The 9,611-nt window shown below is 40.5% G+C and overlaps 1 long non-coding RNA gene across 4 annotated transcripts; it reads left to right on the forward strand.

Moving 5' to 3' along the window:
- The first annotated feature begins 7,428 nt into the window (after positions 1-7,428).
- LOC149197562 (uncharacterized) lies at positions 7,429-9,170 on the forward strand. 4 transcript variants are annotated; one of them, XR_016254214.1, is made up of 5 exons: positions 7,429-7,597; positions 7,707-7,804; positions 7,969-7,998; positions 8,087-8,644; positions 8,733-9,170. It is a non-coding gene; the product is annotated as an uncharacterized LOC149197562 (long non-coding RNA). The 4 variants fall into 4 exon arrangements; XR_016254215.1 differs by having other exon boundaries at positions 7,446-7,597; positions 7,707-7,881; XR_016254217.1 differs by having other exon boundaries at positions 7,446-7,597; positions 7,707-7,881; positions 8,480-8,644.
- The last annotated feature ends 441 nt before the right edge of the window (positions 9,171-9,611 follow it).

A 9,611-nucleotide genomic window follows, 5' to 3' on the forward strand; every position in this document is an offset into this window, starting at 1 on the left:
CAGGGATGCCCGAATTTCGAGTAGAAAAAGAAGGTGTATGTCCAGGATGTGCCGAAGGAAAGCTCAAAAGGGGACCATTCCCCTCAGGCCAAATCAAGACCTCCTATATATTACAGTTGGTTCACTCAGGCACATCTGAGGCTGGCATTAAGAGGGAGACTGTTCACCACATACTCCTGAGTAGAATGGTGTGGCAGGAAGGAAGAACTGTACGATTGTGGAAGCTGTTCGGGCCATGCTACATGATCAAAGACTTCCAAAGTTTCTATGGGCTGAAACTACAAACGTCACTGTATATGTACAAAATCGATGCCCTCATCAAGCATTGGGTTCCAAGAGTCCTGAAGAAATGTTCACCGCCGGTCAAAGGGAAGTCATGATTAGTCATGATGTCACTTTTGAAGATATGGCTCTCAGCAAGGTGGACAATCTTCTGACTTTGAGGAGCTCTCAAGAAGCCGACACTAGGGAACCGAAAGAAAAGGATGATGAATCAATGCCTGATGTAGAAGAACCCATTGATCTGATTGATCCTCATCCACATGAGCCTTCCTCTTCTACAAAGAGGCTTTCATGGCTTAGGGGCATACTTGATGATGCTGAAGGACATGCTGCACCCTGAGGAACCTTCCGTCAAAGTAAGAAACCTAACAGGTATCATGGACCAGTATGAGCACAATCATACAAAATGAGCCTTCATCATTCTCAGATGTCGTCAAGCATCAAGTCTGGAAGGATGCTATGACCGAAGAATATGAGTATATTATGGAGAATGATGTTTGGGAAGTAGTTCCCAGAACCCAAGACAAGACAATTGTCACTTCTAAATGGCTTTACAAGATAAAGCATGCAGCAGATGGAAATACGGAAAAGTATAAGGCTCGTTTTGTGGCTCGTGGTTTCTCCCAAAAGGAAGGTATAGGCTATGATGTAATATTTGCACCTGTTTCCAGATATACGACCATCCGCTTGATCATAGCCCTTGTGGCTTGACAAGGATGGAACCTACATCAAATGGATGTCAAGATCGCGTTCTTGCACAGTTCGAACAAAGAAGAGGTCTGTGTGGAGCAACCTGAAGGATTTGAGATTTATGATTGAAAATATCATGTATGCAGGTTGAAGAAGGCTCTCTATGGACTGAAGCAAGCACCCCGAGCATGGTATGAGAGGATCGATAGCTACTTGATGAAGTTGGGATTCACTAGGAGTGAAGCCGATCCTAACCTTTACATTAAGGTTGAAGATGACAAGCCTCTCATACTAGTGTTGTATGTGGATGACCTCTTTCTAACAAGTGTATACCCTCTCATTCACAAATGTAAGAGGGAGTTGGCTTCTGAATTTGAAATGAAAAACCAAGGACTTGAAATGTGGCAGAAGCCAAGGGAAATTTTCCTATCTCAAGGCAAATATGTGGTGAGGATTCTGAAAAGATTTGGTATGGTGGATTGCAAGCCTGTGACTACCTCGAGGATCTTAACTTTCAGAAGTTATATGGTAGTGATGTCGGACCAAATTTGGGAAATGCCTCTAAGTTTCAAAAACTCATTTGCGTTGATGTTCTTGGTGAACCTCCGTCCGAACATATGTTTTGCAGTTAGCATTGTGAGCTCATATTTGGTTGAGCCTCACTAGATTGGTGCCAAGAATCTTCTGAGATGTCTTCAGGACACAATCTCTCATGGTTTGAGATACACTACCAAAAAATGAAATTGCATGATTATTCAAATGCTGATTAGGCAGGTAGTATGGAGGATCACTGGAGCACTTCTAGTTTTGTTTCTCTTTGGATTCTGCTTCGATATAATGGATGAGTAGGAAGCAGAAGTCGGTTGCCATAAGCACCACCGAGACCGAATACATATATACGAGTATGAACTCATATGAAGTTGCCTGGTTGGGGAAGCTCTTCAGTGAGCTGTTTGAACACATACCACTGTGATTCTCTGTAACAACTAGAGGTGGGATTCGATTATTGAGGAATCCCGTATTCGTCGATTGCTCCAGCAGATAGACATCATTTGGGATATCGTAAGTTGATGAGCAATGAGGCTCCATCGCATTAAGATGATGTACAGGCTGATACACCTTGTCAAAGCCTCGAGGAAAGATCTAATCTGTGATTTTCCCAAACGACTTAGAGTCGTCAAGAAACCCTTGTACAAGGGTCTTGCATGTTGCATACATTGAGCTTTGGGAGCTCTAAGGGCTTGCGGTTCTTACTGGAGCAACATACGACCACAGGGTGACTCACCCTCTCCTGGTGGTGCGCACTGGAACAAGATGATTCGCTCTCTTATGGGACAAGATGATTCGCTCTCTTGTGAAACAGGATGATTCGCTCTCCTGTGTAGCAGGATGATGTGTTCTCCTGTGAGGCCTGGATTGATGTGTTCTCCATGGCGATTGTAGCAGGATTGATGTGTTCCCCTGTGAGGCCTGGATTGATGTGCTCTCCATGGCAATTGTAGCAGGATTGATGTGTTCTCCATGGCGATTGTAGCAGGATTGATGTGTTCTTTTGTGAGGCCTGGATTGATGTGTTCTCCATGACGGCCTGGATTGATGTGTTCTCCATGGATATTGTAGCAGGATTGATGTGTTCTCCTGTGAGGACAGGATTGATTAGTTCTCCTGTCGAGGCATCCTACCCATGCAGTCTGGGACTCATGGGAAGTACCTCTCATCTGATCAATGAGTAGGGAAATGAAGTTAGGGACCATAGTAGTACCGATGGATGCATCGTTGTATCTACCGTACTCCCTATGCTAGGATGACCTCCATTGATCTGGGATCAATGATACTGGTCTGGGACCAGTGGTAGGAGTTGTACCATACTATGACATTGACTTCGGGTCGGTTGAGACTGGTCTGGGACCAGTGGTACATACTCTGAGGCTGACTTCGTGTCAGTGCAATACTGGTCTGGGACCAGTGAGAGTGGTACATACTATGACGCTGACTTCGGGTCGGTTGAGACTGGTCTGGGACTAGTGGTACACTCTCTGAGACTGCGATACTGGTCTGGGATCAGTGGTACATACTCTGAGACTGACTTGGTGTCAGTGCAGTACTGGTCTGGGACCAGTGAGAGTGGTACATACTATGACGCTGACTTCGGGTCGGTTGAAACTGGTCTGGGACCAGTGGTACACTCTCTAAGACTGCGATACTGGTCTGGGACCAGTGGTAGGAGTGGTACTTACTATGAAGCTGACTTCAGGTCGGTTGAGACTGGTTTGGGACCAGTGGTACACACTCTGAGACTGACTTTGAGTTAGTGGAGGATGATACTGGTTTGGGACTAATGGAGTTGTACTCACTCTGACGCTGACTTCAGGTTGGTTGAGACTGGTCTGCGACCAGTGGTACATACTCTGAGACTGACTTTGAGTTAGTATGATACATCCTCGATCATTTCTTCTTCTTCATAATTCGAACAAAAGCATAGCAGAACAGAACAAAACAGTACAGGGCAGAACAAGACAAAGCAAAACAGGTAGAATAGAGCAGAGCAGGGCAAGGGTCAGGCTGTACAGGGCAGTGCATTTGATGGATGAATAGTAACGACCGATAGACAGATTGCAGATGAAGTTCTCCCTAGTTGAGCGGGAGTGTTAAAATTGGAAACTAGGGCAAAACTTCATGTGGGTCATCTTATTCATGGTTAATAATATTTTTATTAGATTCCTCTCGTCGAGAGGTGTAGGATTGATATAAAGATCATCCGATTCCGATAAGTATTCATCGAGATATGAATTTATTTTGATTATGGAATTATTATCAAGCCAACCTACAACTCATGTAGGCTCAGAAGCCCAACAATCGCATCTATTCAAACACCAACGTTGTGTATAAATACAGGAGGACTTTTCCTCATTTGGACTCACTCATCTCATCACATCTCTCTCTCTCTACTGCGCAGAAAAGAGTCTCTTCTCTAATGCGCAGAAAAGGGTCTCTCTCTCACACATGTAAAGCCGGAAGCTGTTGAACCTGAAGCTGCAATTGTAGATCCAAAGTTTGACCAGCATTGACCATTAGATCTCCTCCTTAGAACTGCGTTTTAGGTCCATCTGGATCTCCTCTGAAAGCCACAACTTTTGGTGGTGGAATCAAGTCAATCCGACGGACGGTTTACAAGATTATTGAACTGAGACTTCTGTGATCCGTATCAATTTTATTGAAGAATCTTTGGCGAAAATCACATAGAAAAACTTATGTCGACGCGTTTCGAACCATCTAGTGTGGTTCATCGTCAGGACAAGTTGAATGAGCAGATCACATTTAGCACATTAAATAAACATGGCAGAGAATCCATGACTCAACGGCACATTAAATATAAGGTTTGCAAGATATCGACTGCCCTAGTTTGAAGCCGGAAGCTGCCGAAACTGAAACTGCAACTGCAGAAGTAAAATTTGACCTGCGTGGACTAGAAGATCTCCTCATCTGAACTGCATCGTAGGTTCATCTGAACCTCCTCTGGAAGCCGCAACTTTTGGTGGTGGAATCAAGCCGATCCAACAGTTGGTTTGTGAGATATCGTCTGCCCTAGTTTGATGATGAAGTCGCTAATACTGATGCTGCTGATCTAGGGTTTGCTACTGCTGATATAAATCAGATTTATTGTACTATTTCTCTCTGCTGAATTATTGAAGATAAAAGAAGATTTGATCAAAGGGTTTCCCCACACATTGTGGGGTTTGTCCCTGGCTAGCCGCCACATCTTGTGTCTCTTGTCTTGGCTTGTTTTCTATCAATCGTTTAATGTTCTATCTGCACTTTATGTACATGTGATTGCTAATCTGTGGAATATAATAATAAAAAGAAGTAAACTGTTATAAGCATAGAACATACCATAAATTAACACCTTTGCTCCAAAAGCAATAAAAGATATGACTAGATGGGGACTCCCCAAGGACGATTGTGGGAAGATTGTCATAGACATGCGACTTTAGATATGGAGTACTTTCAGAGCATGAGAAATAAGCAGAGTGAAGACTGATAGGAATAGAAGAGTTTCGGTCTACATGGGGAAGTAGCATATGGTTAAGTGCAAGCAGGATGTCAGGCGCCCGACTAAAGTTTGCCTTTGGTTTTCGGGTGGGAATCTTCATAATCTTAGGGTTTTCGGGCGGGATCTCTATAATCCTAGGGTTTTTGGGCAGGAAACTACATACAGGTTAAGTCTAGATTTGGACCCGAATTACATTGAATGTGGCCTTTTAATTCTTTGGGCGTTGGCTTAGTTAATGTGTGGGCATGTTGACGGGATCGCAGTCATCCCATGGATTTCAGGCGTTAACTTGCAAGACAGTTAATTTTCCAAACGGACCCGAAATTCATTTAGGTGGTGACTTATTTTTGCTTCAGGTCCGTATGGGCAGTTAAGGTTCAGGCTATTTGCAAAGTCCTTTTGGGATCTCTTGCATCCAGTAGATTTCGGGCGGATAAACTGCTCGTGGTTTATCTCTCCATCCAGACCCGAAATGGATTAGATAGTTGGCACATTTTTCTTTTCGGTTCCATTTGATTGGATAAAGGTTTAGCTTGTTGGCTACCCGATTTCGCCTCTTGGCTGTTGGACCTTTGAAGGATGATCGCATGGTCTTCGGGATTTCATTTGCTTCAGAGGTTTAGAGTGGTTACTTGGCTTTGTTTTGTGGGCCTTCGACACGGTGGGCCCTGTCATCAAGGTTTTGTGTGGCTCGGTAGTGTGGATAGACAGTTTCTATTTCACCGTTTGTCCCTCTTGGTGCCTTAAGGCCGGCTTGTCCCTTTGTTTCTCCGCTCGCTGGGATAAGCGATAGTGTGGGCCACAGCTCCTTTGTAGCTTGTGCTGCCTTTTGTATATTATGTACTTTTTTATAGATTAATAGAAGGACCTACTTTCACTTGATCAAGTTAACTTTTCTTATGATTAATTTTTTAAGATATTTATATACTTTGTTTTTTATTTGGCACTCTTTGTATCATAATTTGAGCTTTTTATCCCTAAGATGTTTGAAGTGTTCACCAACAATATTAGGTTTAATTGAAATTGTCCAATGGTTAAGAGCATGTGTTTCCTCCAAAGAGGTCATAGGTTCAAAACTATGAGGGGGTAGAGTATGTATGCCTTCGTAGACCTAGCAGTGAAATCGCTACGTGGAAGTGGGTCCCTTGTCCCACAAACAAAAAGGTCTCATACACCAATTTAGTGTCTGACTTGACAGTGACCTTAAAATTAGATAATAATAATAATAAATTCCTCTTCAACTAAATATATATATATATTTCACTATTTTATTTTCACTTGTACACTATTTTATTTTGCTTTTACTAATAAAAAAACAAATTATTAAATTCAACATATTAAAAACAAAACGAATTATAAAACCAAACGCATTAAAACGAAGTATTAAACCAAACGCATTAAATCGATTGTAAATTTTAAAATATATTTCACTATTTTATTTTACTTTTAATAGTAAAAAAAAACAAATTAAAAAAATCAACATATTAAAAACAAAACAAACCATAAAACCGAACATATTAAATCAATTGTAATTTTTTAATTTAAAATAATAACAGCTTTCTATCCAAATGAACTGTAATCCAATTTCATATTTTCGCTCCAGACCACGGGAATCAATTAATAGTATAAAAGAGGTCTTTAATTCATGGTCTTTCGCGTAATTTCACCACTGGTCACCCGCTCCATGGTTTTTCCCCAAAACCAACAATTACGTGAATTTACTTTATGTATCGTAATTTGTCGTTGACTTTACCCTTACGACATTATCTCAGGCTATTATATTCATATGTGGTATTATCTTCATCAAATCATATCTTTTTAAATCTTTATTTAAAAAAATTAGTTGTGAAATGTAAATAAATAACTATAAATATATTTATGTTATAAAAAGATTGAGAGGATTTAAACATTCATGAAATATTGAGTGTTTTTTTTCTCACTCTTTTTTTTTTTCGCTAGTGAAACACTTTAACTATATCACACATTATTCGAGAATTTTTCATTGTAAAGTATATTTATCCATACATATTTTTAACATATATTAAAATTTTATATTATAACAATTTGGTATAACATTTGATGTGCCCCAAGGCCATTGCAAACACATATATAGGTACCATCTTAAATGTTAATTAATTATTATCGCATTTCGAGGCAGGGTAGGTACCATCTTAAATGTTAATTAATTATTATCGCATTTCGAGGCAGGGTTGAAGTGGGTCCCAAGCTAGCTACCTTGGCGATTCTTATTTCCACCACAAATCCCTATTTAATGCGCCTTGACATGTGGGGGCGATAGCGAAATATAAAGCGCGCTGTTTTTTTTTTCTCCAGTCAGGACGGAAATAGGAATCGCCTAGCTACCCCAAGCGGACTTGTCTCGGATCCCAAGCTGGGACACTTGTAAACATCTCCATTGTTGATTTAATTTAGGGTTGGATTTGACAGTCTTCGCTTGTCTCAAACGATTTAGGTAACCACTCACCCTTTTACCTCGAAAATTCGTCATTTGCACTCGTCCCGGCCGGTGAGATGGCTCCGCAACCCACACCGTCTTTTGAACAGGCATACCAGGTAACTCTTGATTTTTCACTGGTAGTGTTACTGCTCTCTGCTGTAAGAGGGTTCGAAGTGCTTAAAGTATTTTTCAAAGATGGTTGAGGCTAACCTCTCAGCTTCGCAGGTAATCTAAATCTGGAAGCGTTCATGGAGAATCTGGTTCTAAAATTCAGTTCTGCACTAACACAATGCCTAGAACAGGTTAACCAAGCTTCTTCACAGGTAATCTAAATCTGGAGGCTTTCATGGAGAACCCCGTTCTAGAATTCAGTTCTGCACCGACACAATGCCTGGAACAGGTTAACCCACTTTTAGGTTGCTTTGTTGTTGTCGATTTCATGGGTTCTGGGTCAATTGTTCTGAGCCTTTCTCGGTTTTGTTGGCAGGTCTCCAATTGCAACCTTCGACATGAACAGGTAACCTCGTGTCTCTATATTTCTCTAATTTCGATACTTATTGGAAACTGATTGTCCTCGGTCTAATCCTGCTTGGCTTCTGGTGCAGGTTAAGTTACCCAGCTTCCTCGTCATTCTATTTTGGTTGCAGTCGTGGCTAATGTGGAGGGTTAACAGAACTAAATGGATGACCCCAAGCTCCTCTTTGCTTCCAGGTTTCTCCTATTCGTTATGTTTCTGGGTTTTACTTATTCATCCTCAAAGTTTTTGTATATAGTCAAGGAAAAACTCAGAGTTGTTGATTTGTTTAGTCATATATAGATTTACGCATACAAGTCTTGTCTGTAGGAATTAGATAATTTGAACCATGGCCTGTATCTTAATCATGTTACTGCTCTCTACTGTAAGAGGGTTCAGAGTGCTTAAGGTATTTTTTGAAGATGGTTGAGGCTAACCTCTCGGCTTCTTCGCAAATAATTTAAATTTGGAAGCATTCATGCAGAATCTCGTTCTAGAATTCAATTATGCACCAACACAATGCCTAGAAGAGGTTAACCCATTTCCAGGTTGCTTTGCTACTGTCGATTTCATGGGTTCTCGGTCAATTGTTCTGAGCCTTTCTCAGTTTTGTTGGAAGATCTCTAATTGAAACCTTCGACATGAACAGGTAACCTCGGGTCTCTATATTTCTCTAATTTCGATACTTATTGGAAACTAATTGTCCTTGGTTTAATCCTACTTAGTTTCTGGTGCAGGTTAAGTTACCCAGCTTCCTCGTGATTCTATTTTGGTTGCAGTCGTGGCTAATGTTGAGGGTTAACAAAGCTAAATGATTGACCCCAAGCTCCTCTTTGCTTCCAGGTTTCTCCTTTTAGTTGTCTTTCTGGGTTTTACTTATTTGCCCTCAGATTTTTTGTAGATAGTTAAGGAACAGTTGAGAGCTGTCGATTTGTCTGGCCATATATAGATTTACACCTACAAGGCATGTTTGTAGGAATTAGGTAATTTGAACCATGACCTGTATTTTAATCCTGATTCGGGATCATCCATTGAGGGGATTTCCCGATGTATTTTGCATATCCTCCTTTGTTTTAAGGATCCTTGCATACTGAGAAGGCCTCTGGACAATTTTACATACTCGGTTTAATAACTCTGCAGTTCTAATTTATATTTGCATTCAATTTTTTCTTTCACGGTTCAATTAGAGAAGATATTAATTCTCAGCTTGATTACCTGATAGTATATAAATTTATTTATGTTTTCAATGGGATTTAATGAATTCGAAACACGAGCTTTACTCTTTCGGTAATGCGAGATATGATAGTCGTGATGGTTTTTCAATTTATTGCCTGCTCTGAACAATTTGTTTATTCTCTGAAACATTACAAATTTATTTATAGTTTAATGGATTTCTGTCTCTGTTTTACGTTAATGTCCAGGGAAGGACTATACCTTAATTAACAGTGTATAATGAATCCTTCAAGTTTACAATTTTTACAGTTGATTTAAGTCTGAGCAATAAACCCTTGAATTTTCTTAGTTTTACTTCTCCCTTCCTCTACCAATTTAGTCTAAATATTTTCTCCTCAGGTTGAAGGTCGGGTTCCTCTCAGGAACTTCTTCTTAATCCATGA

This window comes from Pinus tabuliformis, chromosome 2_2 (genome assembly GCF_031772625.1).
Source record: "Pinus tabuliformis cultivar Carrire ecotype Pingquan chromosome 2_2, CPIR1, whole genome shotgun sequence".
NCBI lineage: Eukaryota > Viridiplantae > Streptophyta > Pinopsida > Pinales > Pinaceae > Pinus > Pinus tabuliformis.